At 50.1% G+C, this 9858-nt stretch overlaps 1 long non-coding RNA gene across 1 annotated transcript; it reads right to left on the bottom strand.

Annotated features, from left to right (window-relative positions):
• Positions 1-375: 375 nt before the first annotated feature.
• LOC112957405 lies at positions 376-3539 on the bottom strand. Its single transcript, XR_003251220.1, has 3 exons — positions 3477-3539; positions 1624-1816; positions 376-1439 (listed from the first exon to the last, which is right to left on the bottom strand). It is a non-coding gene; the product is annotated as an uncharacterized LOC112957405 (long non-coding RNA).
• Between the last annotated feature and the right edge of the window lie 6319 nt (positions 3540-9858).

Below are 9858 nucleotides of genomic sequence, written 5' to 3'. Positions count from 1 at the left end.
TTTTCCTCATGTGAGGACACTCGCACTGTGCTCAACACCTACAGCCCAGAAGCCAAAGATGACCCTAAAACTGTGCAGTAAGACACCAGTTCATCCCCCCCAGTCTCCCTTGGTGGAAAGGGCACAAGATGCTTGGGTTAAGCTACTACATCTCTGCTGCTATGCATGGGTGCTGGGTACTTGGCTGCTCTTTTATCCAACCAAGGGGCTCAACCATGCCCCCAACACACTGTGTCACTTGGTCATCGGTGCTGTTTGCAATAGTCAACTTCTCCAGGGATGAAGAGCAAATTTAACTAAACTCATTGAAATAAAATGCTCATTTATTTCCAGAAACAGTCATGGCTCAATGACTACTACACTAGATTTAGATACAGGAAGCTGAAGAACATTATCTTCTGCACTGGAATTCAAAGTCATAATAAATACTTTATCACCACAGGTGAAGCTGTTCAGGAATTGCACAGCAAGTGATGCATGTCAAGCCCAAGCGCTCGGCTGTCACCCCAGCCACGCTGCAGACATTGCATTGGGCCCTTTCAGCCAATGCCTGCTCCACAAAAACACGGAGCGGTGGCACTTTGTGCAAGAGCATTAAGTAGCACATCAGCTAGGGACATTTAAATACCACAGGCTCCAGGGAGCGACTCAAACATGCCTGTGGCTTTCACTTGTGCAATCTGAGCGAGGCACAGGACAGTGCCTAAGGTCTCCATTCCCTCCTGCATCCTGCTGTATTTGTGCCTCCAGGGATTTATACCACTACCTCAAATGCTATTGCAGCTGAACAGCTTCAATCTGTGAAGCAGCAGAGCTGGGAACTCCGGGGCTGTGCTCTGCGTTGCGCACAGCTGCTGACCGGCACCCAGAAGAAACAGCGATTGCAAGTGAGTCACACACCAGCACAGGGCCAAGTCACTCTGTCATTACCAGCCCGAGGTCAAAGCTCAAACAAATCCTACCTAAAGAGACCAGCCCTTCTCCCAGGACTCACTGCCATATTCTTGCAGCATTACTAACGCTAGCTGAAGTTTTCCTTTCAGGAAACCATGGGTGGAAATACCAGAAGAACAGAGCAACTTGCCACACGTTTATCTTCTTTCTTCATTTTGTGTCTCTGCTGCAGCGACCGTATCACCTGGCATCCTGGGGCATTTCTCGTATTAGCCCTCTGCTCCATGACAAACACCCCAAGCCCAGCACACCTGGGCAGCATCCCAATCCGGCTCCACGTCCGGCTCCGAAGCCAGGGAGATATGAGATAAGCCCAACAATGTGCAGCACTTCTAGGGCAGTATACTTGCTGATTGCTTCCTCAACTATTGCTCACAACAACCAGCTAAGACACTGCCAAAGAAACACTCACAGCTGGCATCACAAGGAGAGGAGTTACAGTGGGCTGCTCAATGACCTTGCTTTTCATCCACAATGGCAGGAGTCTGGGGACAAATAGAGAGTCAATGACACTTTTGCAGGAGTATGAAAGAAAACAGTTTCAGGGAGAAGAGGCTCAAAATTAAGTTGACATATCTTGTTCTTTACCCCCAATCTCGGTCAAAGCCTCTAAACATTATCAATATTAAAAAGATAAACCTAGCTTACTTGTCTGCTATCCATATTTACCTCAGTTAGCTCCCAAGTTTCAAACAGCCCCACGAGGCAAGATTGAGGAAGAACAACAACAAAAAATCACTTCCGGATGCTGGGTAGTTGGAGACACGAGACTGAAGCTCTTGGTGGGTTCGCTCGACTGCCCAGCTCTTCTCTTAAGTCACATGTGGTGTTGGGCAGAAGGAGAACTTATTGGAACAGTCATCTGCAAAACAAACACAAAAAGAGAACCAGTACTTCTTTGCACTAAGACCATTGGACTTTCCTATTACACACATGGAATGGGATCAAACAACCCAAGATATCCAAGGTATGTAATGTTGTCTGGTGTTCCTGAAACCCTCAGCTCCTGGAAATAGGTGAACACATGGGAAGACAACCTTCAGGGCAAAGCAATTCCTTTGCTCTTGCATCACAGTTTCAAAAGCAGTTTATTACTCCTATAGCCTCTGGTGCAACACGGAAGTAAAAAGATAAAACACTAAATAACTAGGAGCTCATTTTGGTTTTTTTCCAAAGCTTTCAGCTGATTTCAATGATCAATTGGCACCACTATTCAAGTGTATGCAGAGATATTTAAGCAATCTACATGCTGACAGGATAGTGCAGCAGAGGACACAGGGACACCCACCATGTACTGTGAGAAGGTTCCATTCCCTGTAACCCATGAGACAACCATGGTTAATTAACAGATTCCTTACCTGCACCCTTTTCAACCCGAGGGGGAGAAAAAAGAGCAAACAATTCAAACCCATCAAAATCTAGACTTGACAACAGTCCCTACCTCCGTGCCCTGAAAATGTGTCCTGCTCTGGAATTAGCTGTCTTGTTTAAACAATGACCTAATCATCCATCCAGTATTTCCCATCAGGATCAGAACAAACCAGACTATCTCAAAGGCAATTAGCGGGTCAGGGACAAACACAGCTGCAGCAAAGCAATCAGGTGCAGAAAAAGGAGATACTACTTCATCTCTCATCCTCAAGAGACCTACGAGACTGCAGAATCACCTGCTCATGGAAGTGTAAAATTCTCCTTTAAGCCCCTGAAAAGTGAGCACAATAGAGCCAGAGAGAAGGTGCTTCAGGGAGCTACCTCCTATCTCTGTAACATGACAATGATCCTGTTTTTAATTTTCCAGATCATATTTAGGTGCCCCTGCTGCTGCTGGTTACCTGCAAGAATTCACCAGCCCACATGCACACTACCACCTACACGTGAGATTGAAGCAACGGGGAGCGGGAAAGACTCAGACAGAAAAACATCCTTTTAGACTAATGTTCTATAAATCCAGGCAATCTTTTAAGTTAGTGCAGACAAAGCAATTCATTTTGTCGCTCTGCGGTACAGTCCAAAGTGTCAATTGCCCAAGTACTACTGGGCTAGGTACACTAGTGTGATAGCAGCAGCAGCATCCCGACCCCCAAATAGCTTATTCTGCTCTAACATCATAATTGGACTGCAAGAAGTGAGATATTAGTTCTTTCTCCCAAATCACTGCAGACAAATTCATCTTAGAAAACCATCACCTTTTCTCAACACAGACTGAAGACCTTTTTGGTATTAAGTATAAAAGAAATCCCACCACAAGCAACTTGCATCCTTCTCCACTCCTTCCTCTAGACGCACCTGGAGAGATTTGCCCCCAGGTGAAATAGTACTGGGCTATGACTCTTGGCAGAGCTTATTAAGCAGTACAAGAACCATATTTCTCCCTATCTCCAGACTTCCTCCAGCACCCTGATTCCTTAAGGACAAGCCAAACTGCTCAACAACTCCCCCTTGCTTTTTTAAAAATTTATTGATCACATATCAAAGCTTATGAGAGACATATCGGCAGGAACTTAGATAGGAGAGAGATTTACCAGTTTGTTCTGTGGTAGAAGATGACCCAGCTGGCACTGGTACCCGCAGCCCATCCCGGAGCTCCCTCATGCCTCGGGTTTTGCAGGGGCGCCGGGAGGTGCAGACACCTCCTCACCGCTCACGCTCTGCAACCGGCGACGGTTCCGGCTTCCCCGGCTCTGCCTGGCACGGCCAGCGCTCCTGCCTCGCCACCGACACGGAAGCAGGACTGTACCTGAGCACTGAGTCACCGGCTGCCTGCAAGGAGAAGCACAGCTACGGAGAGAGGAGGCAGCACGGGGGATTCGGGTCTCTAAAGCACAGTGAGACTGGCAAAAATTGCACCGGGGGATAAGCAACCTGAGAAATAGTCCCAGCCCAGGACTGGTCTGCACTTTAGGACAGCACCATTCCTGACGCTGGAGGTTTTAGGCTTGGCTCAGGGGGACGCAGCCATCTGGGTGAGCCTAGTGCAGTGGCAAGTGAAAATTGCCACTGCTTTTTGTAGCACCAGGATCATGCTGCAGGCTGAAGCCAGACCTACCCTTAGCTCTTATTCTAGTATAGCCATATTCAGAATTATGACTATACAGCGATGCCCTGAGCATGGCACAGCTAAGGGCACACTAAAAGAAATCCAGAGTAACTGTTTCCCCCTCCCATCCCTTACATGGGATCTTAATTGAAGTCCACCACATCCCAATCAAGTGAGTCATTTGGGATTCTCACTGGGCCCTGCCAAAATCACTGGCTCAAACCAGATGAAATCTCCACAGCAAGATAAAGCTACAGAATTAGCATGCACAACACTGACTGAATTTCTCTACATGCCGTGTAAACACACACCATAGCAAATATGTGCCTTCTTCCACAGCACAGATAAACAGCTCTTCCTTTGGAGATCCTGCACAATTTCCTTTCAGGTTCCACTTTTCCCATACAATGAAAGAAACTGCTTTCCATATCCTAGTATATCCTGTTCCTCCCCTCCCGATAACAGCACATAGCAGAGCTCTCGTTACCTTTTTTCCTCTTTCCCCCCTAGAGAAGATTTGAGTTGTCCAAGAGCCACATCTTAATTGTGACTGAGCTCCCAAAGCAAGTCCAGCCTTACTGGTCTCAAAAGCACCAAGCACTTTGTTACTGGGAGTGCAAAGGCCCCTTGGTATCAGATACGCTGAGCTTGCTGTTTATTCTCTCCCCTTCACACAGTGCTCTCCTTAATCCTTACCTAACTTCAGCAAAACACCCTCGGACTGAATCTTAGCAGCCAAAGGCTTAGGCACAAATGCTCCAAGTGCTCCGTTAAGCTTGCTGTGTGGTTAATTTGCTGATTACCATAAACATTACTTCTCTGGGTATGACATCTAATAGAAGTTTCTTTTGTTTGTTTTAAGTTCTCATTTTGGAGCTTAAACAAATAGTTCTCGAGCAGCAGCTGAACAAGCTGCTTCCTCCACACGAGTGCACTTCACTGCTGTGCAGACGTGCGCTGGACAAGGTCCTTTTCAGCAGCGACCACCGCAGACCTCGCTGCTGAGGAGAGCCGGGCTTAGGGCTGTGTCTCCTGGAAGCAGCCTCTCCTACCTGGCTCCATCGGAGCAAGCCAAGTCTGCCGGGCTCTCTGGGGTGCTGCTGATTCAGGGCTTTGGGAGAGGCCTGGGCAGAGTCCAGGGCACGGTGGTTTTCAGAGGTCTGTCTGCCACACCTGGGCACCCATGACTCATTAACCAAGCCGCCTGCGAGCACGAGCCCAAAGTCAACAGCACCCAAATTCTAACTTTACTGACTAGATGGGAGCAGACTCATCCAACCTTAGAAGTGCATGAGCATTCCCCCTCACCTCAAAGAGGGGATTCCTTCACTACCACTCCTTGTAAAGTATATTTCATCCAGTCATTAGTCACTGCAATGTTCAGGGCAAGGTAAGTCTTGCACCTCAGCTGTTTCCCTGGTAAAGCGGCACAGCAGAAGACTGAATGACCAGGAGACAGTACCTAAAGCCAGGCCCAGAGACCTTCAGCAATGAAGCATTTGGCTGTGCTAATCCTTACGCACACCTTCTCTTGTGCTCAGTTTAAAGGAGCCTTGTTTGTGGGGAAGGGCTGCTTCAGACAGGCTGGACATTGCTTTGATGCCTGGTCACTTCTCCTACAATAGAGGCAAATACAAGCGACAAATACATAAAACTAAAGGCACAGATAGAGTCCCACAGCTGTGCGAATCCCTTCAGCTGAATCTCTTTGGAAAAGAAAGAATGGCTCCTGTCTTATCAGATTGGCTCTAAGAGATGGACCATACGAGTCCCTGGAAAGTCCCTGGTGCTCCACCTTCAGAAGGCAGGGAAACATCAACTTGTCAACAAATGGATGAGCATGTTTCAAACACCAAAAGGACATCCCAGCCATACAAGGTATTCTGCTGAGGAAGAAGCCTCTCCCTGCAGCTGTAGACACCTGATACAAATAATGCTTCGTATTTTTCATAAAAAGGAGGCTTGACATCTTTTCAGCATTCCACTTCTCACTTCATCAGCCTTTTTCCAAAGGCATAGTACAACTAACATAAGGATTTTGAGATCTGTATTAAAAATACAGTTCTTCCATACTATGAAGCAGCATGGTCAGGTCAACAGGCCAGGACTGAGAAACCTAATTTTTTCTTGCTCCTGCCACTGAAAACTGCAGCTAATTCACCCATGTGATGAGCTTGTCCATGCTCAGTAACAAGAAGTGCTTGGAAACACACAGCAAAGCATTAGAGAACAGAACTGGTCATTAGCAGGAAAAGAAAGCTCGTGAGTCACTCTTTTCAGAAGAGTTTCTCCTTTCTTTCTGCAAACACCCTCCCTACGGCTTATCCATAGTTCTGTCTACATAGTTGTTTTTGACAGAGATTAGCTCAGAGGAATGCTAAAAAGCCCCACAAACCCACAAAACTAGTTTTAGGGAATTTAAACCTGGAGTCAAAAGAACAAAACAATCAGGTCCAGTACACCACCACCAAGATGAGCTAACCTCACACTGCTGCCCCAGCAACACAATTCACATTTTTTTCCCTTTTTTTTGCGCGTGTACCTCAGCTTTCTGAAGCCACTTTAAATAGATCAGTTGACTTTCTTGGGGACAAAGCACAGCGTGAGATGACACAACAGACACGGTGGCCTTTGGAGATGCCTGCACTCAGCATCCTTGGGTCAGGGGCAGAGGGCAAGAAGTGGTGGGGAAGAAAAAGGGCCTCCTATCATAAGTCTGTCCCCGTTGGGAATATGAGCAGGGTCACAGAGCACAACACTGAGTTTTACATGTGGCCCCGTTGGACTTGCTGGGCCTGAAGCAAAGCCCTAGACCCAGTCCCACCCACACAGATAGGGTTTTGCTGGTGAGAGGGATAGGCTCCTTACAAACAACTTGGATATCAGAGATGGCAAACAGAGCGAGCAAGAGAAAGAAAACATGCCAAGGAATGTTCCCATAGATCTTTTGAACACAGTTCAGCAAAACGCTTGAACACCTGGACCAAAGCTGCACCTCCCATTAGCCTTAACAGGCCGCGCTCGCTTACCTCTGATCTCAAGCGACTCCTGGTCTCTCTTCCAGTTCTCATCTGTGGTAGCCCTTTCCAAAGGGCTGCTGTCTCCTGTGTAAGTAAGAGTTACCTGGATACCAAATACAGCCCTGGAGGTTTGCACGGACACCCGAAACCTCCGGGCAGGCGGCGGGTGATGCACAGGACGCCCGGCCACGAAGACAGAGCCGGGCTCTGCTCCGCCAGCGCTCGGCTCGACCGGACAAGGAACAAACCCACAAGCAGCCTACGGGAGCTTTGCTCCTCCAGAAAAGCATCCAGCGAGCTCTGTGAACTATTATTCATCCCTTCTGCCCCGAAATGAAAGCGGAGGCCGCCTGCTGAGCCAGATAAGAGCACTGGAAATAGGCCGGGGAGGATAATGAGCGCTGAGCGTGGCAGGAGAGGCGGGTGGCTGCTCGCAAGGAGCAAAGATCAGAGCAGACGTGTCCTTCCTCCTCGCCGGTAAACGCAGGACACGGCAGCAAGTAGCACAAGCGCCCAGGGCGCCAGGGAAGGCAGGAGGGTGCCAGGAACCACCAACTCCCCCAGGTCCGCCTGGGTTTGGGGGCACCCTCTGCACAGGACATTCCCGTGGCACTGTCGCAGCGCCGCCTGCCCTCCGAGCCAGGGCTTCCCAGTGCCGGGCTCCAACCCACGGCTCGGTGAGGGAAGAGGAGCCCCCTCAGCCTCAGCACAGCACTGGGCTGCAGCCACACACACCCCGGGACCCCCGCAGCACCGAGGGCCACCGGCGCCTCGCGACAGACCACACATCCTCCCCAGCCCCTCGGGGCAGCTCCGCTCACCTGCGCCGGCAGCCGCGTCGCTGATGCTGCGGGTCGCCGGCTGCGAGCGGCGCCGCGGGCTCCGGGCCGCCGCGGCCGCGCACACACAAAGGCGGCTCAGGCCCGAACAAGCCCAGACATGTCCCAAAGAAGCCTCTTCCTGAGCCTGCCCAGCTGCACGCGGGAGACCGGCCCCCAGCGCAGCGCGATGAGGTGTCCCCGGGGCGGCCAGCGCACGCGGGTTGCGGTACAGGACGGGAGCCGCTTTCTCCATGTGCGGCATCATTAATTGCAGCGTCGGGCAGGAGCACTTGGGCTTCGGCACGCTCGCACCGCGCTTGGATTTCCTCTGTTTCACCATGGGCTTCTCCGCGGGGTCCCTCCAGGATCCTGCCTGGCGGAGGGACGGGACCCACAGCTCGGCGGTCGCCCCACTTTGCTGCACACAGCAAGGATGCAGAGGGAGGCAGCCCCAGAGCAGCGCTCACCTGCACGCAGCTAATGAGCAATGAGCCCTTCGGAGCCAGGACTGCGGCCACCTCCTCCCCGCTCACACATGATGCTGATATCTTTCCTATCAGTGAGTGTTCACATTTACTTTGCTCGTTATTAATAAGGCTGCGGGGCCAGATTCTGTTTTCTGTGCTGCACAAACTCAAGCAGCCCTGCTGCTGCACTGGGAGACTTTGCTATTACCTGCTTGGGAAGGAAAAAGTTCAACTCACTACGTACATCAATGATAATGTGCCAGAAGATCCATAAACAAACAAATTTGTATTTCTTTACTATGAGACATCCATACAGACCACCCAGTATTAGAGCATGTGCTACTTGGCTGTGCACTACCCATGCAGACCCTGTATCTGCTACCTGCTTGCACGGAAGCTGATTTCTTCCCCTTCCCACTGCTTCCCAAAACTGCCTCCTTTTTCTCCCTGTACAATGCAAGTCTCTTCCTAGAATTTACTCTGCCTATGAAGAGCAGAAAAAGACAAAAAGGAGAAAAAGGGAGACGTCCCCCAACATGGCATAAAGGGGAAGATCTATGAAGACAAAAGGAAGGAACCAGGTTACAGAGGGACAGCCTGGATAAATTCCTACTTTTCTGTGCAGGTGTCAGCTGACATTGAATAACCTCTCCCCCCCAGGCAGGGGGCTGCAGATGGGAGCCCCCAGCCCCAAACAGGTGCCTGTTCTTGCAGCACCGCTGCCCTCGGGACACTTTCTGCTCCGGGGCTGCGGCACCATCAGGAGCTCCCAGGTGCACCCGTGGCTGCACAAACCTCCCCGCTTACAGCTGCTCCGCACGTGGATTCCTTCAGGTTGGCTTTGTGGTATCGCCACAGGTCAGGGCAAGTCTGGAAGCTACCTTTAAAGCCAAGGTTTGCAGCCAAATGCTTGAGATGTGGCAAACGCAGGCGAGTCATCAGTGTGACATAACCAAGGCAGATTTAACAGCTGGAAACACCAGCCCAACTCGCTGTGGAGCACGGAGAGCAGCTCGTGCTGCAGTGGGAGCTCTGCCCCAGCAGCTGCTGGGGGTTTAGGGCTCTGGTCACACATGGGAAAACAGGAACTGGTCTCACTCGCCATGAGCTGCCTTCAGACACAACCTGATGCCAGGGTAGGAGGTTCCTGCCAGGGAGAAGTTCTGGATCCTGCTGCTATGCTCTTTGAAAGCAAGGCAGGAGAAGTGTCAGTGGCTGGAAGCTGCCTGCACCCGTCTAGCTTAAACTTAGCTAAAACACTTAAACAGCAGCAGAGCATTAGGGATGGAGATTCAAAATCGAGGGTAATGGTGGATTATTTCATTTTCAAGTCAAGGTGAGGCACCTTTCAGGCATTCTGGTTCGGAGCAGCGAGCTAAGACATTAACTGAATGTATTATCATGGCCTAGTGGTCAAGTTATCTCATCAGACTTCTGTCCTTAGACTCCAGGGAACTATAATCTGAATGTGGGCAAGCTTTAACTCACATTTTACCTTTACAGTTACACTTAACCACAGTGACATATATGGATTAGCAGCTGCTTTTGTGTGCCAGACA

The sequence above is a fragment of the Nothoprocta perdicaria genome, unplaced genomic scaffold (genome assembly GCF_003342845.1).
Source record: "Nothoprocta perdicaria isolate Ctin4 unplaced genomic scaffold, notPer1 scaffold_72, whole genome shotgun sequence".
In the NCBI taxonomy this organism is placed as follows: Eukaryota; Metazoa; Chordata; class Aves; order Tinamiformes; family Tinamidae; genus Nothoprocta; species Nothoprocta perdicaria.
The sequence above is the reverse complement of the archived record's forward strand: the minus strand, read 5'-3'. Positions and strand labels throughout refer to the sequence as shown.